This window comes from Eptatretus burgeri, chromosome 4, assembly GCF_056783735.1.
Source record: "Eptatretus burgeri isolate ZD-2024b chromosome 4, Ebu_testis_v1, whole genome shotgun sequence".
Lineage (NCBI taxonomy): Eukaryota > Metazoa > Chordata > Myxini > Myxiniformes > Myxinidae > Eptatretus > Eptatretus burgeri.
The window spans coordinates 68,294,112-68,321,117 of NC_140964.1; the positions used below are offsets into that span (position 1 = coordinate 68,294,112).

Genomic DNA, 27,006 nt, shown 5'->3' on the forward strand with positions numbered 1-27,006 from the left:
GAGCTTTGATTTCTCATCTTTGATGTCTGCTTTGGGAGCCAATTTCAAGGTGGTATTAGGGGACGTAAACTTGATTTTGCAAATAGTTGAGTGTATCGATATCGACCTATTTCTGAGTCGATCATCGATAAAATTAGCACAAGCAGTGCTGCCCTCCTTGATACAGCACAACAACTTGTCTACATTTACATTGGTCACAATTTCTCCAGTGAGAACATTCTCCAGTGCTACCTGGTCTTGTAGAGGACTGCATACCTTCACGAGATAATCTATGTCTTGCACCATCCCAACTATATTAGTTGCAGTACTTGGATTGAAGTCGTGGTGAAGTGAGAGTTCTCTTTCAACATGATCCTTCATCTTCAGGAGGTCAACGTACTGGTCTTTTTATGCTTGATAATTCCCCACAGAGCTACTGCTTCCTTCTTTCTGGTGACCCGTTATTCCTCCACTCACTTTGGCAGGCCGATTATAGCACTGCTCTAATGACTAGTCAAAGGACACCCCACTACCTTTCTTGGTGGTGTTCATGACAAATCCACCATTCATGCAGGAGTTGTAGAGGAGTGGGAACTTCTCCTTCAGTTGATAGCAGTCCTGGATGGATAAGTTGTTCTCTCACTCTCTCTCTCCGGATCTTGTAGCACTGGTGCTATGAATAAATCAAGAGCAGGCTGAGTGAGTGATAATAGGGTGCATAGAGTGATAGACAATGGGGTAAATAGATTTTAAAAAGGGCGTGGTCATTTTCGGGCTGTTCGTCCCGGATAGAGATTTTGGCACACATCCCAAGTTGTTCCTTGGGGTCATATTAGCCTAAAACAGTTGAGTTGTCCTGATATATATATATATATATATATATATATATATATATATATATATATATATATATATATATATATATATATATATATATATATATATATATATATAAATAAGGGTGTTTCACTCATGGTGGTAAAAAATGAAATTTGTTGAAAATTGTCAAAAGGGGTGTCCCCTTGTTTCTTATGACCCATGAATATTTTAGGTAAATATTTGGTTTGATTCGTCAATATTTACTGGTCCCACAGTTGGACAAGATTCCACATTTCAAGTGAAACTTCGAAAAAATCAAATGGAGGAGAAGACAAAAAATTGCAACAAACGTTTATTGAACTGAAAATTAACAAAAAAAATTATGAAAAAGAAATGTAGAACAATTATGCAGGTAGAGCAGGGCAATCAAATCGTTGGGCTCAAGGAGCAGGAGGGAACTTAGCAGTCACTCCAGCCTTTGTTCTCTTGACGGTCTTGCGGTCATGATGAACAACTTTGAGGAGGAACTGCTTCTGCTGCTCGTCTTCGGTTCCGGCTTGGAGTTTTTGTATCAGTGCCACTCCTCCCTCTGCTGCATCATTGGTGACCTGTAGGCCTCGGACGGTGGCTCGAGTTCGTGGATCTTGCAAAACATCTTCCACATTATGGGTTGTGACCATCCTCCCAGCAAAGATCCCAATGGCCTCTCGTGTTCGCCCTGTTACCAATTTGGAAAGACCGTCAGGGAGAGTGAAGTTCTTCTTTTCAAGTCTCTTGAGTGCTTTCGAGGTTGCTGGACGGCTTAGGTTATTGACCATGGCCGCCCGGTCATCGGGAGACACTCGTTCGTCGAAGAAGGCTAGGGCCACTCCTTGCTCTGAGAGGTACCAGAGGTGCCTTTGGAGGGCCTTCTCTGCCGTTGACCCGAGTTCTCAATCCACAAACACCTGGAAAATCGCCAAGAACTCCAGGTCATTCTTCGGTGCACAGTTTGGGACAGCTGCCTCATGCCAGAATCTGACTTAAATGAGACTGACGAAACGGGCCAGTCGTCGGAGTCCGCGTTTTTCCGAACTCGTCAGCTCCAGTTGTTGCAAAAACAGGGCAATCTTCAGGAGATAAATAGCCTTTGCCATCCATCTCGCCTGATGGAAGACTCCAGGGGCCCTAAATCGAGGCAGATCTCTGCTCCATCCTCCTTGGTAGAGAAGAGAGAGCGGAAGGAGTTTGAGATAGTCCTCTCTTGGGTGGGCTGCATCATGGATGACTCTCCTGAGGAAGTCTATCATCTTCAGCCTTTGTGATTCGCTCCAATCATCCAGGGGTTGTTCGTCGCTGAGGGGACCGGCAGACGTCTTGTCCAAGACGTCCCATTTTCCTCGGAATCGTTTGAAGAGGGGAATGTCGGGACCTGGGGGAGAGCCGAAGAGGAGTTCATAGGTGTTCTTCAGTACCACCTCGTGAATGTGATGTCGGCATGCCAGCCAAAGAAGAGGTCTTCCAAGGGACTGTTCAATTATGGTGCAGGCTCCGCTAATCATGCCACTGTTGGACGCAGTCGTATCAAATGAGAGACCGATGATCTTGTCAGCAATCTGATACGTGTCCAGCAGCCGAAGAACGGTATATGCTATCGACATATCGGAATTGCTATAGACATATCGGTATGTAATTATCGACATAGCTGACTAAGGGAACCTGTATGTTGTGTGCAATTGAATTCCAAATTCGTAACAATATTTAAAAGTTCATGATAGACGCTCTCAAAAGGCACCGTACATGTGCTCAGTATTTAAGGATATCCGGATCTTGTCTATACAAGAGCTGAGGCCAAGAGATTAAGGTTTTTTCTTCACAACAAGAAGAACAAGAAGAAGATGAACAACGCTGAGCTCTCTATGAGCAGCGTTTGCTATGCGAGACGCTGCTAAAAACGTCAACATACCATTCAAAAGTGTGCGACCTGTTAACACGGTCCCATTTCGCTAAGAATTTGCATGAAGCACTTTTTATAGGAAAGGTTCAAAGGCAAACCTGTGCTGATAAAATTATTGCACTTCAGAAAAAATGAAACACCCTAATTTAAAATATATATATATATATATATATATATATATATATATATATAAATATATATATATAAATATATATATATATATATATATATATATATATATATATATATATATATATATTGTTACGGTGGTGGAAATTCACAGAACATCATTCAGGTCCCCCAGAAATCAGTTATTTCAATAAGTAAGTGTTTCAGGATAGGAATCCCTTACCGATGTGTAAAGGGATTGGTGTGCCGGGCTGTGAATCTTGAAGTTAGCCGTTATTCTTTCTCTATCTTTTATTTTAAACAAACACATCGTCTCCTCACCAACAACTCAACAACCACGTCATCTCCACAAACAACATCTCCTCAACAACAACCCAACAACCATGGCATCTCCACAACATATCGACTCCTCGACAAACACCATAACATCCTCCTCAGTGTCAAAATGCCGTCGATATGAACTCGCGGTGCAACAGGAGGAACCACATTCCAGCCTCCGTGTGCAGTCAGCCGTTTCGCGTCTGATTTGCGTATTCGGATCAAAACGGGCTCTGCCGTGGAAAAAGCCAGCCAATCAGAACTGAAAGGGGCGGAGCCAGCCAGGGTGAAGGTTCAAAGGTGAAAGGGGGAAGGCGCCGATTGCGCGTGGCGGGGCCTGCAGCGGCTTCTCCCCTCGGGGCGACAAAAAGCCGTGTTGGGACGCCGACAGAGCAGTTAGTTGGTGGCGAGCAGTTAGTTGGTGGTGAAGCTGGCGAGTGGAGGTGGTTGTTCGAGGGGTCGTTCACTGGTGGAGCCTGGAGTCATCGAAGCTCGCGGCAGCATCGGAGTAGGGGGTCCGGGCAGACAGCCCTGATACGGTCGGGCGACGCCGAGGAGTGAACGGGGTCTAGAGGAGCATCAACTCTAAAAGAGCAAGGGACCCGTTCGATTTAAAACCGCTCGGCTTCACACACGAAACGAGCACGCTTAAGCGGCTCGTTTTCGTACAAGTCCCGTCGAGGTATAACCTCCCGGCATTTCTGTCTACGCGAATAATTAGGTACATCGATAATTCGGCAATCCACCCTGTAGTGCGTGGACAGAATAATTGGCTAGTTTATGATGCGTTAAGGCATCGTGACTGGATTTTGGGGTTCGTCCGGAAAGTCACTACTGGATTGCGGCCTTCGGTAGCGAGATCGGTCACCTGCATGCCGAGCGCGGCGGAATCCCACAACTATATATATATATATATATATATATATATATATATATATATATATATATATATATATATATATATATATATATATATATATATATATATATATAGCCTGGTGTTGGGGCGTAGTGATTAGGGTAGCGGCTTGGGATCCAAAAGGTCCTGAGTTCAAGCCCCGTTGGCCACTTGAATTAATACCCACCAGGAGGTTGACTCAGCCTGTTCATCCCTCCGAGGTTGGCGAAGTGAGTACCAGTGTACTGGGCCCGGTGTATGCCCCGGTTAGAATAGGTGTACCATATCCCTGTGTCGTAAGAGGCGACCAGGGTTGCGTCAGGAAAGGCATCCGGCATAAAACCTGTACCAAATCACTATGCGGATCATAACGGATGATCCGCTGTGGCGACCCCTAACGGGAGCAGCCAAAAGAGGAAGATATATATATATATATATATATATATATATATATATATATATATATATATATATATATATATATATATATATATATATATATATATATATATATATATATATATATATATATATCTCTGGAAAAAAAAAAAAGAGACCACTCCAAAAATTTTTTTAATCAGCATCTCTACATGTATGGCAGCCATTCCATTCCAGTGTCTGTTGAATTCCAACACAGGCACACCTCATTCTACTTAGTGAGGTACTGATTAGGTGATCACCTGAACCGAATCTTATTTAACAAGAAAAAGTATAAAAACCACTGTTGTGGTCATCACTATCCTCTTGCAATAGGACCAGCTGGATGGCAAAAACAGTGCTTGTTATGCCTCAAAAGTAATTGGAATCAAAAAAATAACTATAGACCATGCCAAAAGAGTTGAAAAGAGAAGTTAAAACAGTCAACTCATTCGAATGTCACTCAACAACTGGAGGATGACATCCAGTGTCCAACAAAAATAATGGCAAACGGCAGCTGGGTTGAAGTGCACGGCAAGGATGGTTCAAAACAGGCTCTGAGGGGCAGGGCTGAAGTCGTACAAAGCTAGAAAAAAGCCCTTAATCAATGAGAAGCAAAGAACAGCCAGGCTGAGGTTGGCAAAAGACCATAAGGATTGGAGCGTAGAGGACTGGAGTCAGGTCATCTTCACCGATGAGTCAAATATTCAGCTTTGCCCAACACCTGGTCGTCTAATGGTTAGATGGCGACCTGGAGAAGCCTACAAGCCACAGTTTCTCGCACCTACTGTGAAATTTGGTGGAGGATCGGTGATGATCTGGGGGTGCTTCAGCAAGGCTGGAATCGGGCAGATTTGTCTTTGTGAAGGACTCATGAATCAAGCCACGTACAAGGGTGTCCTGGAAGAACACTTGCTTCCTTCTGCTCTGACAATGTTCCCCAACTCTGAGGATTGGTTTTTCCAGCAGGACAATGCTCCATGCCACCCAGCCAGGTCAATCAAGGTGTGGATGGAGGACCATCAGATCAAGACCCTGTCATGGCCAGCCCAATTTCCAGACCTGAACCCCATTGAAACCCTCTGGAATGTGATCAAGAGGAAGATGGATGGTCACAAGCCATCAAACAAAGCCGAGCAGCTTGAATTTTTGCGCCAGGCGTGGCATAAAGTCACCCAACAGCAATGTGAAAGACTGGTGGAGAGCATGCCAAGAGGCATGAAAGCTGTGATTGAAAATCAGGGTTATCCCCAAAATATTGATTTCTGAACTCTTCCTAAGTTAAAACATTCGTATTGTGTTGTTTAAAAATGAATATGAACTTGTTTTGTTTGTATTATTTGAGGTCTGAAAACACGGAACCTTTGTTGTGATTTTGACCAGTTGTCATTTTCTGCAAATAAATGCTCCAAATGACAATATTTTTATTCAGAATTTGGGAGAAATGTTGTCAGTAGTTTATAGAATAAAACAAAAATGTTCATTTTACTCAAACACATACCTATAAATAGTAAAACCAGAAAAACTGATAATTTTGCAGTGGTCTCTTAATTTTTTCCAGAGCTGTACATATATATATATATATATATATATATATATATATATATATATATATATATATATATATATATGTATATATATATATATATATATATATATATATATATATATATATATATATATATATATATAATATATATATATATATATACACAGTGGGACACGCTTAATAGAATCACAGTTAATAGAATCACCCGTATTATAGAATCAAAATCGTTGAGATCGATTCCATTGTATCTAAATGTACACAATTTTTCCCGTTTATTAGAATCAAAAACCCACTTAATAGAATCAGCTGCTGGCCATCCACTTCGACAGTTCAGCGCCTACTGGCCGCACAGTTCCAACTTTTGCCACCAGGCGGCTGACGTCATGCTAAAAATAACGCTATGCCACTACAGTGATTTCGGTAGTCATTGTACAGATAGGCAGACGGCTGACAGCTGCAGTCTAAGCACTAGGCGTGTCGTCATTTCCACGATGGACAGAAAACGAAAGCGGACGGATCGTTCAAACATTGATAAAGCACAAATCCTGAGGGACTATGACGCTTTGCCCAGAATGAGCCAACGAGAAGCTGCAGACAAGTTGGAAATTAACCAGCCGATCCTATGCAAGATTATGAAAGATCGAGAGGCCATTCTGAAAGGTCAAGTGGATTCGTCTTCTTCTCAGAAATGCAAGCGAAGCGGCAACGCACCCGATGTCGAATCAGCAATGGTCAAGTGGATTGAAACTTCTAGAGAAAAGGAAGCACCGCTTTCTGGACCTCTGATGCGGGAGAAAGCGGCTCAGTTCGCGGAAAAGTTCAACAACAAGAAGTTCAGTGCGACAAACGGCTGGATTGACCGGTTCAAGAAAAGACATGGAATCGTCCACAAGAAACTTCACGGAGAGGCAGCGGCGGCTGACGTAGGAGGGAAACAACAATGGCTGGACCACGTGTTTCCGGATCTCGTAGAAGGCTTCACGGCTGATGAGATCTGGAATGCTGACGAAACCAGGTTGTATTTTCGGGCCTTACCAGACGGAACGTTCCTCTTCAAGGGAGATCAGCACTGCGGTGGGAAAAATCCAAAGGAAAGAATCACGGTGCTTTTTTGCTGCTCGATGACTGGTGCAAAGCGTCCTTTCGGTATTGGTAAAAGCAAGAATCCACGGTGTTTCAAAGGCCTCAAAACAATTCCAGTTCGCTGCAGAGCCAATTCCTCCGCATGGATGACAGGTTTCCTCTTCACTGAATGGCTCGAAGAGTGGAATCGCGAGCTTCGGCGTCATGACCAGAAAGCGTTGCTTCTCATCGACAACTGTCCGGCACATCCCCAATCACTTCAACTGTCGAACATTACTGTGGCATTTCTCCCGCCGAACACAACCTCTGTTCTTCAACCGTTAGATCAGGGAATTATCCGTTCATTCAAAGCTCATTACCGCCGTGTCATGCTACGAAAAGTGCTCACTGAGATTGACAACGAGGATGGAGCAATGACAGCGAGTGACTTGGCGAAAAAGATAACGATCCTCGACGCTATGCTGTTTACGGACGCAGCATGGAATGATGCGAAGACTACCGGCATAGTGAACTGCTGGCGCAAAGGAGGAATTTTCATCGGAGCGGCAAGCGAAGGCGAAAGGGTCGAGAGCAATGACGACGAGTTAGCCAACCTTCTTCAAATGGATCCCGACCAATGGCAGGATTTCGTCAACATGGACGCCACTCTCCAAACAACAGACGATGATGTCACAGAGAAGCCATCGTTTCGGCAGTCCAACGCGAAATGGGAATTGCTACTGACGCAGACTATGACGCCGACACTAAAGTGGAGGAAGAGGAGGAAGAGGAGATCTCTGTCCCGACCATCAAGGAAATGATGTCTGCAGCTAAGACGATCAGGCTTGGTTTGCTATCACATGGGTTCAGTGACATGGCCTTCCTGCGCAAACTTGACAAGGAGGTCACCGCCATTGCCACAGACTCGTTAAAGCAGGCAACAATCGACAATTTTTTCATTACAGAGTAGGCTCATCGACAAACCTATGTTGTTTTGCTTTGAAAAGTACATATGTACTGTACGTGTAATTGTTTTATTTTCAGTAGTAAGTTACATTGTTTTGAGCAAGTGTGTCATATAAATCAAACTAAATGCTGAGTATTCGTCTCCGTATGTGTACTCGACATTTGATCCGCTTGATACTCCACAACTCTGGTGAACTCGGATATTAGAATCACCCGCTTATTAGAATCAAATTTGTCCGGCCCAAAGTGATTCTATTAAGCAGGTCCCACTGTGTGTATGTATATATATATATATATATATATATATATATATATATATATATATATATATATATATATATATATATATATATATATATATCTTCTTCTTCTTCTTCTTTCGGCTGCTCCCGTGAGGGGTCGCCACAGCGGATCATCCGTAAGATCCGCATAGTGATTTGGCACATGCTTTACGCCGGATGCCCTTCCTGACGCAACCCTGGTCGTCTCTTACGAGGCAGGGATATGGTACACCTATTTTAACCGGGGTATACACCGGCCTAGTATACTGGTACTCATTTCGCCGACCTCGGAAGGATGACAAGCTGAGTCAACCGCCTGATGTATTAATTCAGTGGCCTAACGGGGCTTGAACTCAGGACCTTTTGGATCCCAAGCAGCTGCCCTAACCACTGCGCCAACACCAGGCTTGTGTGTATGTATGTATGTATGTATGTATGTATGTATGTATGTATGTATGTATGTATGTATGTATGTATGTATGTATGTATATATATATATATATATATATATATATATATATATATATATATATATATATATCCTTCTTTCGGCTGCTCCCGTGAGGGGTCGCCACAGCAGATCATCCGTATGATCCGCATAGTGATTTGGCACAGGTTTTACGCCGGATGCCCTTCCTGACGCAACCCTGGTCGCCACTTAAGACACAGATATACATATATATATATATATATATATATATATATATACATATATATATATAGATATACATAAATATATATACATATATATATATATATATATATATATATATATATATATATATATATATATATATACATATATATGCCTGGTGTTGGCGCAGTGGTTAGGGCAGCGGCTTGGGATCCAAAAGGTCCTGAGTTCAAGCCCCGTTGGGCCACTGAATTAATACACCAGGGGGTTGACTCATCCTGTCATCCTTCCAAGGTCGGCGAAATGAGTACCAGTATACTGGGCCGGTGTATACCACGGTTAAAATAGTTGTACCATATCCCTGTGTTGTAAGAGGCGACCAGGGTTGCGTCAGGAAGGGCATCCGGTGTAAAACATGTGCCAAATCACTATGCGGATCATACGGATGATCCGCTGTGGCGACCCCGAACGGGAGCAGCCGAAAGAAGAAGAAGAAGAAGAAGAAGATATATATATATATATATATATATATATATATATATATATATATATATATATTTATATATATATATATATATATATATATATATATATATATATATATATATATATATATATATATATATATATATATATATATATATATATATATATATATATATATATATATAGTTGCAGATCCGGGGTGGCGGGATTCTCACCAGACTCTTGGTGCCACTCTCACCACCGCCGTCTCCGGGGTTTATAACGCCGGCCGGCCGGCTCGGCACAGGCCTTGGGTCACGCCTCTTCAATCGCGATTCCAACGTAATCATTGTACCTTACCAGTTGGGGAAATAGAACCCCGGTTACAGACTGGTTGTGTCAGATGCCGAGCGTTTTCTGCCAGTCTGTAACGATTTTGGTTTTATATGCCAATCGAACGGATCGTTCCTCGACGCGACACAAATTAATCCATCGCGGCAACTTCATACGAACCAACCAGGTTTATTGGGGAACATCGCGGAATACGACACAAGCAAAACATTCATGACAATGCTATTATTAACAATCTTTAACCCGTTCTTAACTGGGGAACTACGGCCTACAGGTTTTGAGGGGGTCCCGACCGAGATATGCCTTATACAACACGTGCAGACAAAGACAGACAGACAGCATGCATGCAAGACAGAGTACTTGGTGATGTCTCATGGACGAGAGGACAGTATCAAAAGCACGAATGTCGCTCGCAACAAGCTGATGTCCACGGATTCGAGCCTCCAGTTCAAAATCGTCGCATGGCAAGATGGCGGCGCCGTATCTTCCTTTTCCGCAACGCACGCGGTCTACGCGCGCTCCGACCCGGCGCAAGGCCGACGGCACAAGACCGCCAGATCAACGATGGGCCTCAGCCGATCTCTCCCAAGGTCCAGCATACAAATCCATGCCTGGTCCGTTCACCAGACAAGGCCCAAATCGAGGCGCCGGGCTCTGGCAAGCGGATGGGCAAACGTGTTGACCCGTGAGGTGAGCAAGGACCGTCAGAGGCTCCGTCGTTTCCTCTCTTGCCTTCCCGCCTCGAAGCCCGACTTCTCAACTCCGTCCTCTCAGTTTCTTTGTCTGTAGAATCAGCTTTTTTTTCCTTTTCCACGCTCGCCTCTCAAAGCCAGCTGCTGTCTCTCTCACGGCAGAATGACCTCCTCATAAGAGTCGATCGCCGACTCGACGTGCAGACAGCCTCTCTTACTGCCAAAAATGCAGACTCGACGTGCAGGCAAGTTCAGCGTCTCTCCCTGCAGATCCAACTCTGTCCCTCCTTCGTTCGCTCGCTTCGAAACACGAGCACGCCTCGAGAGCGACCGTTTTCACACACTGAACCCCTTTTCTTTCCAGTTTCTCTCTCGTTTGCTCGCTTCGACACACGAGCACGCCTTCCTCAGCGAAGCCGACCGAAGTTTTTGGACTTCAGTTTCACTTCTTATTTTCGGCCACACCCTCTCAGCTGACTGGGCGGGGCCTCGTCTGGGATGGGGTAGGAAGAAGAGGGAGCTCTCGTTCCACCACCGCACAAACAATAAAACAGCCTCTTACACCTCCTGATACACATGCAACGTCCATTTTACCACACAACCTAGCAAAACATGCATTTAATGGGGGATCTGAGCTAATCCTATATTTAGCAGTTCAATAAGGGCCATTTCTGTAACAATATATATATATATATATATATATATATATATATATATATATATATATATATATATATATATATGCGGTTCTCAGAACTGCATGCATCGAACAGATACTGGTCCCAAGACAGCTATTCCATTAATATATGTGTGGATAGTCCCTTCCCTTTTTTCAAGCGGGACAATAGGCGTGCATTGTGATGATCTCTTCGCAAGGTTTGCTTTCATCATTTTTTCTTCATTTTGTTCCTACTCTTCTTTTCTGATTATTCCTGAAGTAAATCTGAGCCACGTGCACCTTCGCTGTGAGATGGGCCCTCACGGAGGCCAGCGTGTGCGGTTCCGCTGTGAGGAAATGATGACGCGCGAGCATCAACAGTGCAGAACCCTCATTCCCAAGTGAGCCCACAACCCAACGTGTGCGGTGAGTCATACAGAGCCCTTGGCAGTGCGGGATTATCGACTCGAGCTTCTGATGATCTGGGGAAGATTGCTGGTTGCATTAAAAAGGCATACGAATGAATATCTCTTTAGAGGCTGCACGAATGGTGTTTTTCCCAACACAGGAAACACAGCTAGTACGACGCCCACGCTGCACAAAATGCGTACGGAGACCGATAAAGGCGACTCCATGCCACGTTGGGCAGGATACGATTGTGTGAAGTAAAAGCGGAGCGTTCCTTTTCAACCAAAAATCTGATACATATTGGTGTTCGCCCCACGCACACGGGAGTAGAGTCATGCAGATGCGAGCGCTGGCCACGTGCGTAATGGCCGAACTACGCGCTCTGTATGGAATGTGCTTGAAGGCAGACAAGTACGCCGCTCGCGACTTTGTTATCGTACAACGCAGGGCATGAATGCACTGCTCGCGGCTTTGTATCATATTTCCTCAATGTCTAACACATATCGGTGTTCGCCCCGTGCACACGCTTGCATAACCGGGTGAACGCGAGCACTGACCACGTGGGTCATGTCGGCTCCGCGCGTACTGCATGAAACATGCATGGATTTATCCATAACAATGTACCTTCGGCCGTCGCTGGTAGCAGCGGATTCCCCACGGATGGTGAACGCCTTCCCGCCTCTTCGGCCAGCGAAGCTGCGATCGAGCAGGGAAATGCTGTACAGTGTGGGCCACGTTAGCGCGCACAGAGCGGGCGCATTGATCGGATGCCCGAGCGGGCATGCGGGACCCTCGGCCGGTCGCCAGGGCACGGCCCGGGGGTTTTTACGGGACGATTCACACGCCAATTTTGATGTGGGCGATTCGTGTCATGTCATCGGGTCGGAGCGGAATGTTTTCACTGTCTGAGATGACCTTGCCGGATATGTAGTGGTGGGGTTTCTGGCCAAAGGTAGCGGGCAGCATGAGGGGTCGGGGCCAATCGGAGCGCTCGATTCAGGTGATGACGCTTCACTTCGGGGTGGCCCCCCACCCTGCAAGTCCTGTTAAGGTCGGAGCAGTCCCGCCGCCTCTCTCTCTTGCCTTGCCCTCATCGACATCACCATGACCTGCCTCCTGCTGTCTGGACTCCGCCTCCTCGTCTCCGCCGACATGACGTTGATCCCACCTGCCTACCTGGTCCCGCCTACCACTCCATCCACGCACTCTGGACTCCGCCGCTTCTCCACTCAAGCCCCTCCTTCATGAATACGGTCTTCACACGCGCTGCTGAAGCCAGAGACGACGCGCCAGCTGTCGGGTACTGCACCACGGAGCACCCCCCCCGAAACGTATTGGTGGCGCGCACGTGCAATCAAGTACAATGGTACTGAGAATGTAGCCTCAACTCCTCTCCCTTCTTGTTTCAATTCTCTCTCTTCATCGGGTTTTGTGTGTGTGTGTGTGTGTGTGTGTGTGTGTGTGTGTGTGTGTGTGTGTGTGTGTGTGTGTGTGTGTGTGTGTGTGTGTGTGTGTGTGCGTCCTGGCACCTATCTGCTTTAGTAAGACTGCAGAAGGTCATTATTGTTATCATTATTACGAGTACGGGCTCGTAGGTGCGGGCCCGTAGGTGCGTGCCAGTATGTGCAGCCCTCTCTCGCCCCCCCTCTCTCGCCCCCCTCTCTCGCCCCCACTCTCTCGCCCCCACTCTCTCGCCCCCACTCTCTCGCCCCTCTCTCTCGCACCCACTCTCTCACCCCCCTTTCTCGCCCCCTCCTCTCTCCCCCTCTCTTGAATTGACGCCCCCTCTCTCTCACCCCCCCTCTCCCCTCTCTCGTGAATGAGTGTCAGTATGTGCAGTGCTATGACGTCAGTACGTGACGTCATAGCACCGTGTCTTGTCATTGGTCGACAGGTAAGTGGCCATAACTTGGGAACCGCTCGTCCGATGCTATGACATCTATGACGTCAGTCGCAATAACTGGTGCGATAACCCAAGTGGCCATTGTTATGATGATATGCTAGGTGGTCATATTTTGAACCATTAGTTGTGTGTTAATCAGCCGACGGGATTCAAACCTTGCTTGTAATTGTGTATTATTCAAACCTTGCTTTAAAATGTTGCTTTAAATGTTCCATGCTACCAATGTTCCATAGCACCCACTGTTTTTGGACAGCGCCCAACTGTTTCTTGGAAACTAAGCCCTTATCACCCTTCCTGTTGTTCTGTGGTAGTGTGCCCTTAGTGCGACCTTGGAGGGAACTGTGGAACTGTTCCTTCAGTGTATGCTGCCCACACATTCCTATTCTTAGTGATCACTAGAGTTTTGCCTTTGTTATCAGCAGGTGCTAGTGAAGGAGTGTAGGAAGCTTGGAAAGTTGTTAGTTTGCAAGACTTGCATATCTGAGAGTTGTGTAGGCGGCTTGGAAACTGGTGGGTTGCATATCTGAGAATTGACCGGTTCAACTTCCCCTAGGGCCCCTAGGGAGGGGGGAAAGAAGCCCACTGCCACATTTATTTCTTTATTTCTTTATCCCTCAGCACACACCTTTAGTCAACACCCAGTTTTGCTTTTGTGTGATTATATATATATATATATATATATATATATATATATATATATATATATATATATATATATATATGATGGTTTTGAAGCATATTCTCAATGTGATTCGGGGGAGCCTGACTGAAGGGTCACTGAGTCACATTCCGCATGCGTGTGGTCTTCGGAAATAAAACGTGTAATTCGAGGATCCTCATCTGACTCTGTCATCTTACTCGGCCGGGTGGAGAGTCATAACAATTGGCGACGAGGATGGGATTCGACTGATGCTGGCGGTGTGGACGGTGGGACTCCACTTGGTGTACAGCGATCGCAAGGGATCAGCTAAAAGGTACGTGACGATCGCACGTAGGGCACCTAAAATAGGGAGCCCCAGTTAGGCGAGCGCTGTACACTTGGTGGGTTGCGCCCTGCCGGAAGCAGCTCCAGGATCTGCTCGAATCAAGAACTGTAACGGTAAACACATATGAGGTGATTCGAATGCGGTTTGTCTGAAGAGCACAAAGGGGGAGGGCTGGCAGGCAGTGTTTGTAGAACCGGGAAGGGTCGAGGATAAAGGTATCCGTGTGAAATAAGGAGGGAACAGGTTGGAATCCTGTACCATAGAGAGGGAAGGTTAGAGGTCTTCATTGGGTTTTGAGGCTATTAGGCGACTGATTGAAAGGGATTTCGGTCCCGACGTAAAAGGAGAAACGATTTACAGCTATTAGGCGGCTGATTGAAAGGGATTTCAGTCCCGACGTAAAAGGAGAAACGATTTACAGCTATTAGGCGGCTGATTGAAAGGGATTTCGGTCCCGACGTAAAAGGAGAAACGATTTACAGCTATTAGGCGGTTGATAAGATAAGAACAAAAGATGGGGAATAAATCTTCAAAGAACGAGAAGATACCAAAAGGAACAACATTGAAAGTTATCAGTGACAAATATGGAATCGATAACGTAAAGGGAATACAGGACTGGGTGAAGTGGACCGCGGGGAGAAAAGATCCCTTTCCGCTGACTGGATCCTTAGATCCAAAGATATTGAACACAGTGAGTAATGCGCTGATAGAGGGCAAAGCAGGAGGCCAAAAACAAAGTGGACCACACTGGAAAGCATTGGCCGCGTGGCTAATGGAGTCGCAAGTCGAGACAGAGCATAGGCGACTCGGACTGAAGGGACTGTGAACCAACGGAAAATACAAGACGAGGAACGACAAGGGAGACTAAAGCAGGCGCTAGACCATCTAACGGAAATTAAGACACAGGGAGAGGACAAACAGAAGGAACTAGACCAAGTGTTAGCGCAGCTGACGGAGGTCAAGATACAGAGTGAGGAGAGACAGGAGAAGTTGAAGCAGGCGTTAGCACAGATAGCAGAAATCAACGACGACGTGAACCGAAAGACGACAACCCGACTTGGGACGACAAAAGGAATTTACCCCGTCTTAGAAGGGGACGGAGCAAGAGGAGGGACCGACATTCACCAGTTCCCCATGATGCAAGCAGCAGGGGGAGGTTGGGTTTGGAGATCATGGACCCCACAAGACATTAGGGGAGTAAAAGCTAGCATGGAAGAATACATAAAGAAAAACCCAAGAAGGGCAATTCAGATATTACATGACCAGATAAAAATGCAGGGGGCAACCAGGACAGACATAGGGTTTATCTGCACTGCTGTCCTGCCCAGCACGGTTTGGAGCCGGCGTGCGGCAGCCTGGGGTGTCAAAATGGAAGGAGAGGAAGATACCACCTTAAACCGCTATTACCCAGAGGGAGCCGACCGAGAAGCACAGGCAGTGTACAGGGGGAGAGTACAAGCCCTGATGGAAGAACTTGCGGCGGAGATGGCCCCAAGGGTAATGGATTGGCAGGCAAAACAGGATGTCACACAGAATCCCAAGGAATCACCTGGGGAGTACAGGGCACGACTGTATGAGCAGATCGAACTGCACTCGGGATTTAATAACATCGCACAGACGCCCCTCCATTTCCTGAACACTATGTTTGTAGATGGACTGTGTGATGAAGTAAGGCGAGAGGTGAAGGCGGACATGCCAGGGTGGAAAACGGCTGAAGTAGATGCTGTGTTTGAAAGGGCAAGACAGGCTTGGCAGACTCTAAGAGAAGAGGAACGGAGAGGAAAGAAAGATACCAAAGCTCTAGTTGCAAGAAACCTCGAATTGAAAAGCCGTAAATACGAAGAGAGGGAAGGCAGGTCTCGCTGGGAAAATCCAGATTGGGAACCCCGGTATGAAGCCGAACGGGACCAGCGGAGACCTTGGAACCGAGAGAAGGAGCCGCAAAAACAGGGAGAATGCTTTAACTGCGGCCAATCCGGGCACTGGTTTCGGGACTGCAAGGCACCGCCTAAACAACGAGGCTGGGGCTCGCGGCCACCACAACAGCAAGAGAGACCAACGGCGCCCCCTAGAGAATATGAGAGGCGAGGGGAGACAGCAAGAAGAAACTATTGACATGAGGACACCGTGGTGGCTCCGCAAAAGGAAATGCGGAACGTAAGGAATTGACCACGACCTTAAACGTAGAGGGGAGACAAGTAACATTCCTGGTAGATACAGGGGCCACCCGGTCAACACTAAAGCAAGGAGAGATAAAGAACCTGCCACTCTCAGGCGAGTCAGTGAGTGTGGTGGGGGTTTCGGGACGGAGAGAGGATATCCCGATTTCGGACAAATTACGAATTGAAGTAGGTCCCCTGCGGGGAGAACATGCATTTTTGGTAGCAAAACACACCCCGATGAATTTGTTAGGAAGAGATTTGTTGTGCAGAATGGGATGTACCATAACATGCAAGCAAGACGGAGTCTTCATAGATGCTCCGCTGGCATTGCAAGAGGAAGTAATGACCCTCATGATGACCGAACTCGGACCGGTAGTCTATTGGTTGCGGATTGTGTCACAAGAGGGGAGAGATAAACTGACTAGGGATTGGGAAAGTGCGAAAAGATTGCGGGACGTAGAGGAATGGTTGCGTAGCAACGACATTGAATTGAAAGAAGTGGAACTGCCTTTGCACTGTACGGTCTATTATGACGAAACAGGGCAGGATTTTGATTACTCGGATAGAGTACATGAAGAGTACGCTACCACACGCACTTTAATGACAACCACTTTGTGGATCGGAAAAGAGGGAGCGGCAATGGAGGTGGAACTAACCGCCAAGGAACGTGAGCTAATGAAGCACAGAGAAGGACTTACCCCGCACGTCTCAATGGCGGTCAGTAAAGGTCATAGTGCCGAAGAACTGGGAAGAATGCTGACCAGGTTGAGATGTGCCTCGGAACCACCAGGAAGGGATAGTGAAACCCAGAGTACTTTACAGGCCAGTCGACGGGGGGATGGATGGAAGGTACACTTACCTGATCAGATTTTGTCATGTATGCTAGAAAGACATGAGATGAACAGCGAAAGGCCCCGCCGCCAGGCCAACAGGGAAACGAGAACGGAGGAAAGACTACAGGAAGTACCTGTTGAATTATGGACACGACATCCGAATGATGTGGGCAGAGTGCTAGCCGCAACGCCCGTGTCTATCCAGATAAAGGAGGGGATACCCCTGCCTCGGGTGGCTCAATACCCGTTGCGCAAAGAGGCAATAGAAGGGATCGCTCCGGTGATAGCATCATTACGCGACCAAGGGGTGATAATACCTACTAAGAGCCAATGTAACACACCAATCCTGCCGGTGGAGAAGCCCGGAGGAAACAAATGGAGGTTCGTACAAGATCTGCGGGCAGTGAATAAGTGTGTGAAAGCGTCCTTTCCCGTGGTGCCACACCCGGTTACGATATTGTCAAGGGTGCCGTCCACTGCGACGCACTTTTCCGTGGTAGATTTGTGCTCGGCGTTCTTTAGCATACCGCTAGCCAAAGAGTCGCAACACTTGTTTGCCTTCAGCTACGACGGACAACAATACACCTGGACTGTACTTCCGCAGGGGTTCTGCGATAGTCCAACGCTCTTCTCGCAGGCTCTGAAGGAGGACCTGGAGGACATAGAGCTCCCGGAAGGATCAGTCATGATACAATATGTGGACGAGCTGTTGGTGTGCTCGGACAATCAAACGAAATGTGAAACGGACACTGTAGCGCTGTTAACAGCTCTCGCCCGAAAGGGCCACAAAGTCAGCAAAGACAAATTGCAGTTTTCGCAGCCAAGAGTGACGTATTTGGGATATATACTGGAGCAGGGGCAGAGAAGCCTCGGAGCTGAACGGGTGGAGACAATCCTAGAGCACCCAAAACCCACAACATTGCGACAATTACGGCGGTTCCTCGGGATGACGGGGTACTGCCGGCAGTGGATCCCTGATTACGCAGTTCGGGCGCGATCACTGTACGACATGGTAAAGGAGGCAGAGGGGGATAAGATCTCCTGGACGAATGGTGCGAACAAAGACTTTGAAACATTGAAGCAGGCCTTATCAAAAGCACCAGCATTGGGGCTACCGAACTATGATCTTCCCTTCACCCTATTCGTCCACGAAAGAGGAGGGTTCGCCCAAGCGGTGCTGACGCAAGAACACGGAGGAAAGAATAGGCCAATTGCGTACCACAGTAGTCATTTGGACCCGGTCGCCGCCGCCTATCCTGGGTGCTTACGGGCAGTAGCAGCAACGCAATACGCAGTAACCGCAACAGCGACGCTGGTTTTGGGTTCTCCGCTGACCGTGAAGGTGCCGCATGATGTGGCGGTGCTGATACGGCAAAACAAGACACAACATATATCCGCGGCACGAGCAGTTCAACATGATTTGGTGCTGTTGCAGGCAACTAATATAACGATCGAAAAATGTTTGCCACTGAACCCAGCCTCCCTAATGCAGAGATGCCAACTTTTGGAAATCAGAATTAGGGAGGATTTTCAACCGACACCAAATAATGTGCGCGAAGCGCACATCTCGAGCGCGGAGCGCTCGACCCTTGCGGCGGGGTCCAGGGCCCGCCTTAGGGCCCTGGAAGCTATGGGGTTCTAGACGCTCTCTAGTGCCCTCTGAGCCCTATTTTGGAGCATTTAACATGTTAAGAATTCCCACTTTTTGAACAAAAAAAGGGGAAAATTGTGCACTTTTTAATGTTACATGTATGTTAATATTAGTAAGTTAGGGGACAATCAAAGATTAACAAAAAGCACAAAAGAAGCAATATTTTTCTTACCTTACTGGCTGGTACTACTGCTGCTTGCTTTTTCCATGGCAGCTTTGCTGAGTGACAGCTGTGTGGCGCTGTTAGCCCTTCTGATTATGTCTTTGCTGTATTCTCTCTGGTAGCAAGGGGTGTTATGAGCTAGTTTTTCAATTAAGAGAGCTTCCAGGGTTTTGACACTCAAATTGGGACGAAATTCAGTATGATTCTTCCGTACAAGACTGAGTGCCCGCTCACATGATGCGTTCGAATGAGGAATGACCAAGATTCCCTTCATCACTTTGCTCAAATTAGGTTACTTCTTGGCACCAGTGCAGGGATCTGTGAGCTGTGAAATCCGATGCCACTGCTCATCCACTCTCACTGTCTCAGTAGCAATTGTAGCTATGGAGGTGTCTGCCTGGTAGTGAGCGAATTCACTCTCAAGACTGTCTATGTCACTATCACCGCCACTGAACAGACAGGGGAATTTCTTGATGAAAAACTCCACACAGTCAAACCCCACTTCTTGGTGTAGCTTAACATCCAGCACCTGAGCATGCTTGGCTAATTCATCATCTAGCGGCCAGGTTTTGAAGATGTAATTGCAGGCTTTCACACATAATATGAGCGAACTGCACTGAAGAAACCTTGGATGTCTGACTCACTCAGAGTGAAGGTGGATTTCTTGAGACTCCTTTGTTCCCTTATATACAGTTTGGCATCGTTCCCAATCATGAGGTCCTCATCATTCTTCTGATGATTTCTGTCAGAGAAGGGTACATTTACCAGAGCAACCGATGACACCGATGGTTTCAAAAACCACACGAAGATATCTTTCAGAAGACCATTCAATTCTCCGTGCAGGAGATGAATACAGGGTTCGTCTCTTTGGAGCAGAAGATTCCCCTTCTCAAAAAGCTTGTTAGCATATCGAAGGAAGAAACAATAGAGTTTTGTTTGTGGAGACAAGAACATCCTGTTGACACGTTTTTCTCTAGATTCCTGCACAGTGTTTGAGGAAGATGCGCTTTAGTTGTAGAACTCGTAGTACACTTAGCCGCAGGGCGATCACACTTGCGTTTACTGCCAGCAGAAGAGGTCAGACTCGTAGTACCAGATCCAATTTTACGTTTGAGGAGAGAGCTTGAGGTAGGTGCAGCCAAGGAAGAAGACCTCTGATTCGAAGGTTTTGCTGAGCTTCTATCAAGTGATTTGGCAAAAGCAGAACTTAACTTGGGTCCTTCTTTGCCTGTAGATGGGACTATCACAGTCTTTCTCGACTCTGAAGGGATCTGCTTTGTAGATGAACGTGATGAAGGGCCGGTGATGCTACCTGCTCTCAGCATTGGTTTTGGTGCTGTCCCTGCTGTCTTCTTCGCAGCAGATACTGCAGTGGTAGTGGTGAATGCTGCTCCACTAGTGCTTGATCCTGCAGTGCCAGTACTGGCAGTAGATACAGTGCCGTCCTTCTTGCTCGTTGTTAGAGTCTTGGCTACAGTTGGTTGCATTTTTCTTCGTACTTCTTCTTTGAAGAAGAGGCGAAGTGGCTCCCACTGTTCAATCAGCCTGTCTAGGCACTGACCAAGCGACAGCCACCTTGTTGCGACATGCTTCAGAATCTTGTGTGTCGGGGCATCACAGAGTTCTTGCAGTGCTTTCACTCCTTTGACGCGCTTACTACTTTTGGCCAAGTAGTAGTAAATATCGATGAGAAAGTCATCTAATTCAATGGGTAAGGCCTGAGCCGCCTTCTTGGCCGTATTGTGCATCATATGGCAAGGGCATCCCATGATGTCGCACTCTGGATTTTGTTTGTGGATATAAGCAGCGACTCCTTTGTGCTTGCCCACCATGACAGAGGCATTATCAGCACAAAAGGAAACACAATTTCCCCACGGAATTTTCCTGTCACTGAACTCATGATCAAGCAGTTTGAAAATGTTTTCTCCAGTGGAATCTTGTTTGCACGCAGGCAAACTTAGCAAACCTTGCTTCACAATCCCAGCACTGTTGTCATAGTACGAAATCAGGACAGGATATACTTGGGCCTCACCACTGTCATTGCTACCGTCTGTAGCTAGGCTAAATGGAGCTAGTCTAGCAATATCGGCAATAGATGAAGCAGTAACATTTGACAACTCACCAATTATTGCTGAAGTTTTTGTTCTTGCACATCCATACTTTGAAGCAACTTTTGAATCTGGAAACATCTTTTGAAATAGAGGTCCAGCATGATCTGAGACTGATATGGGCAAGTTATGTTCCACAATAAATCCACTAAAGAGAAGTTCCGCTCGGGTAACATCCTCTTCCTCGCTTGTCCCTTGTTTGGTGAAATAATTCAGAAGTGTTCCGGTACTGTGCTCGAAGATCTCTCCTTTGCAATGTCTGTGTGCCGTTTGCTTCCAACGTGCTTCCGAATATCATCGCGACCTCCGTGCTCAACTGAAATATCAACGCTGCATACTGTACAATACGCATGATGAATTCCTCTTTCAGACTTTCGAATACACGGGTATTGGAGACTGTATTCGGTCTTGTACTTCTGAGACCCCTTCTTGCTCTTCCTAAGTTTTTTTCTGCCATTTCGTAATGAACATCGAGGGCTGGAAGCATCGGTAACTTCGAAGTCGATGTTGCGCAGCTGCAGCGCGACGCGTAGAACTCTGGCGGCTGTTAAACACCGCACGGTGGTCGCGACCGCCGGGCTGGTACGGGGCCCAGCTGGGCATGCAGTGAGCGTATCGCATGCATATACACTGTGCATACATACCGCATGCACTGTATTGCACACATACCGCATGCACTAAATCTCAGTGCATGATCGCATGTTTAGATCCAGACCCAATGTTTCGCTGCTCCTCATTTGAATTTGCAATTTTTTACGTACAATTTGGTAGCAGCGAACGTTATGGAGTTACCACATGCTATACGTAGCAGATGATGCTTTTCATTCAATTCTCATACTGTACATTCTGATTAGTGAACAGTGCAAAAATATCAAAATTTCGGGAGGATAAGGATAGTGATCGTAAGGGCGGGAGTTTGGGTGCATTTTCGGAAGCCTCCCGATGAAATCGGGAGGGTTGGCATTGCTGCTAATGCCAACGGGCAATGAGGGAGAGGCGCATGTGTGCGAACGAGTGCTGGTGGAAGAGACAAAGGCTAGGCGGGACCTACAGGAAGCCCCGATCGAGAATGCAGAATTGGAACTGTTCGTGGATGGAGCGGCGAGGAAGAACCGATGGGGAAAAACCATCGCTAGTTTTGCAGTATGCACCGCAAGCGCCACCTTGAGGAAACAATTGTTACCAAAGGGATTTTCAGCCCAACAAGCTGAGCTGGAAGCGTTGATATGCGGATGTGAGCTGGGTGCGGGTAAGACATTGAACATATACACAGATTCCAGGTATGCCTGGGGCATCTTACATGACTCCGCTGCCATTTGGGCCTTGCGTGGCTTTAAGACGTCCTCCGGGAAGGTTATCCGACATGGGGACCTGATCAAACGACTAATACGAGCAGCACAAGGACCGCAGCAGATTGCAGTGATTAAATGCAAAGCTCACACAGGAGGGACAGATGAAGTGTCAAAAGGCAATGAAAGAGCAGATTTAGCGGAAAAAGCAGTGCTCGATGAGGAGGAGGCGAACCCACAACCAACGACCGAACTTTACGTGGAGCAAATGGTAGACGGCCCACAAACGCAAGAACAGCTGAAGGACCTGCAGGTCTCCGCAACTATGGAAGAACAGGAATCATGGAGGGTGAAGGAGGGTGCAAAGCAAAACACACATGGAGTATGGGTGGATGAGCGAAATAGACCATTTGTACCCCGGATATTGCTACCGTGGCTAGCCCTCACTGCACATGCGCAGGGCCATATGGGAATAAAAGGAGTGACGGAAATTATTCGTCAAACCTGGAATGCCCCAGGTGTAACAACAGCAGCAACAGAGGTGGTTAGCAATTGTGCGACCTGTGGTAGACATAACAGGAAGCATGCCGCCAAGAAACGGGGAGCACACCCACCCCCGTCTGGACCGTTTCAACACCTTCAGATGGATTTTATAAAAATGCCGGCATACAAACATCACCAATATGTGCTGGTAATCATGGATATGTTTTCTAAGTGGGTTGAGGCCTTTGCCACGACCAATCAGGAAGCTGATACAGTGGCCAAACTACTTTTACAGGAAGTAATTCCGCGATTTGGGATTCCAACACGACTATCCTCGGACCAAGGAGGGTCTTTCACGGCAAAAGTAATGGCAAAGGTGGCCGAAGGCTTGGGTATTAACCAGAAACTACACTGTCTGTACCACCCTCAGTCAGCAGGGGCGGTAGAAAGAGAGAACCAAACCCTAAAGCAGACGCTTTCCAAGCTCTGCGAGGGCCAGTCAATGCCCTGGCCAGACGTGCTGCCGATAGCGCTCATGAAAATGCGGGCAACAAATAATGCCACAAGGGGGCTCTCGCCCCACGAAATAATAACGGGACGTCCTATGCAGTTACCGGCCTCGGCTCCGCCAGATATGGGAGATTGGGATTTGGCATGTATGACTGACGGAATGATGAATTATTGCAGAACACTCACTGCTACCATTAGGACCTTTCACTCACAGGTACAAGAAGCATTGCCGATACCTGCTGGAGACCCGTTACATGATTTCCAACCTGCTGAACGAGTTTGGGTGAAAGAGTTCCTGCAGAAAGACGCCCTGCAACCCAAGTGGACCGGACCCTACACTGTACTTTTGACCACGCTCTCGGCCGTCAAAGTGAGGGGTAAGAGTGCATGGATACACCACTCACACTGTAAACGAGCACCCAAGGAGGCCGCCGAAACTAGGGAACCGGAGGAGGTAACCCCAGCAGAGGTTCCGGCAGTGTCCGATTCAGTCTTTTACCGGGATAGTGAAGACGACGACGAGGGGGAAGACATGATATCTCTACAGAGACCCCCTCCACCACCACCAAACCAAGATGGGGCTGGCCCAGCAGGACAGGGTGAGATAGTACAGGGAGACCCACTGCAGGCAGAGCCAGACGCCCCGCCGGACCCGGGACCTGAAAACGTAGACAACAGGGATCCTGGAAGACCAGCGCTAGAACCAAACGCCCCGCCAGACGCAGAGCCGGGACCTGGGCCGGACACCCTGCCAAACGTGGAACAGGCAGGTTTAGACGACAACAACATTGTAATACAGGAAACAGCGACAGGACCTTTGACGACACAACATGCAACTCCTGGTGTTAACGCTGCTCCTGTGCGAGGGCGGCCTGTCACTAGACAGCAAACCGACAGCCTCAGACCCCGAGAACCATACACGCCTCCTACACCTCGACCACGAAAGGGGAAACGGGAGTGAGTTAACAACTTCTTTACAGCGAAGCAGGAGAGAAGTACCGAGAGAGGTGACAGCAAGCAAATATGCAAATTTTGGGACAACCCATAACAAGGAGTTAGACACAGTAAGAGTCTTTTCAGTTAACCGCACCCAATCTTTTTCGTCAATGATTCCACACCCAATGGACATAAAGGCACCGCTGCTCCGACCTCAACAACTCATAGAAATACCCTGCATCCTAGCAGATGGGTCTAGTGACCTGGTAGAACGACACAAGGAACTTAAGGCCATCATATGGTACTACGAGATTGCGGGGCGGGATCTCTTGGTAGCTCGACAAGTAAAGAAACAGAGAGGGCAAAAGGGATCCTACAACAGACAAGGATATGAATGGGGCCAGCATGCAAGTCTGATAACTAGAATTCCACAAGTACCAGATGACACCCAGTTGGCCTACTATTGCCACGTTCTATTGAGCAACCAAACAGCACAGAGTAATTGGATACACTTTGATGTACGCAGACAGGGGCCGCTGACAAGGCCCCCGAATACCTTTATAGCCTTAACCACAGAGATAGCAAACATTGAGAACCGGAGTGAGTGTTGGGTGTGCCTTAAACCACCATCTGGCCTCGTGACCGGACTTCCTCTTTTCGTACTACCATTAACCATCTTCAATCATGTAACCGGACCAGTAGAAGGACTCGAAGCTAAGACCTCAGCCCATGGTTATACACAACGGGTCTATGCAGGGAAGAATCCGAGTGCTAATGTAATGGTGGTGCCATCTCCCCTATGGGTAGAAAACACCAGGGGAGCGGTCTGTTTTACAGGACAGGGAGCAAACAGAATGGGGAAGTCAGAGTGTGAGATTCAACTTCCCCTCCCGGAATCAACTGACCAGGAAGTCATCGCTGTTAACCCGGACACCCAGGTAGAGGAGCAAGTAACATTCACAATAAAAGCAGCCTTACATCACGACAACGGAATGATCCCGCCAAAAGGCATTCACTTGGTCTGCGGGGACAAAGCTTACCCCTACCTACCAAAAGGGTGGGAAGGGAGTTGTTATTTAGCTTCAGTATTTCCGGACAGCAGGATTAAGACCACTTTTCACCCTACCCCTGCACAACCACGGTACCGACGCAGCGCATCAGAAACGGGGGATCCAGAGGGATGGGCCGGTGTATCAACGCGCTTGGGGGTTATCAAAGGCACCTGGTGGGAGAAGGCTCTTGGCCTTTTCATGCCACATGCTGGTACTACTATGAATAGCATTAGGATAGATGAGCTTTCGCAAGTTTTAGAATATTTAGGTAATGTAACCATGGCTTACCATACAGAATTAACAGATATGTTAGTATCAATGCGCGCTATGGTAATGCAGAACAGAGTAGCTCTAGACATGCTTCTAGCAGAACAAGGAGGGGTATGCGGGATGATTGAAGGAGAATGTTGCGTCTGGATTCCGGACCCAAAGGACATAACTAATCGTGCGGTGGCCCGAATTAAAAAGGTGGTGGAAGTTCTCACAAGCAATCGAGTGGAACGTGAGGAAGGTTATGCATGGTGGAAGTCGATCTTCCATGGCTGGGGAGGTTGGTTGTTGCGTCTAATAGGGTCAGTACTTTTAATCATTGTAGTGGTAATTATGGGGTGTTTCTAATCAAACTTCTCATTACCATTTGTTTGAAGAAATGCTGCGCAGCGTCACCCCTCACCCAGGCCATTATAATAATTAACAGCGAACTCTCTGTTGAGGACGACTCGGCCAGTAATAGGGAGGGGGACGACCAGGGCCTTCAGGGGGAACCCCACTTAGACGTCATACACGTGGACCTAGGCCAAGGTCTACAACCATTCCTCTTTGTTGAAGCAGATAACTAACCCAGGAGAGAGTGCGTGTTGTTTTGCCTTGCAGTGCAAGATGTGACTCCTGCGCTGGACGAGCTTACACCCGTGCCTTGAGTGCTACTTTTGCTACTTGCTTATGTAGAATTGTTTATACAATAGTATTACAACTGCTGCTAACATAAAACAGTATTGCATGTTAATATGGTGTGGACTTAGCATAGAATTCGTATACTGCAGCTTAAACGGGAGGCATGTGGCAGTAGGTGGGCACAAAAAGGGGGAAGACAATGGTAACGGAAGCTAACCTGAACCACCGGCAGTTGGGGACTTCTCATTTGGAGAATGTTGATGGCTATCCACGGCATTCGTAAATCCCGTTTGGCAGGCGCGGGGACCTAGGGGTAGCTGCTACAGGAACCAAATAGGGGTCCACTCGGTTGGTGAGTATCAGGTGTGGCTGGGTATGGTCAAAATATGACCAAGGAGGGAAACTGTTATGATGATATGCTAGGTGGTCATATTTTGAACCATTAGTTGTGTGTTAATCAGCCGACGAGATTCA

General features: G+C 47.2%; 1 protein-coding gene across 10 annotated transcripts in view; it reads right to left on the reverse strand.

The window, feature by feature from the left end:
- The window catches only part of LOC147028286 (protein LMBR1L-like), a 205,856-nt gene that overhangs the window by 157,091 nt on the left and 21,759 nt on the right, over positions 1–27,006 (reverse strand). The gene's annotated exons all lie outside the window — the stretch shown is intronic.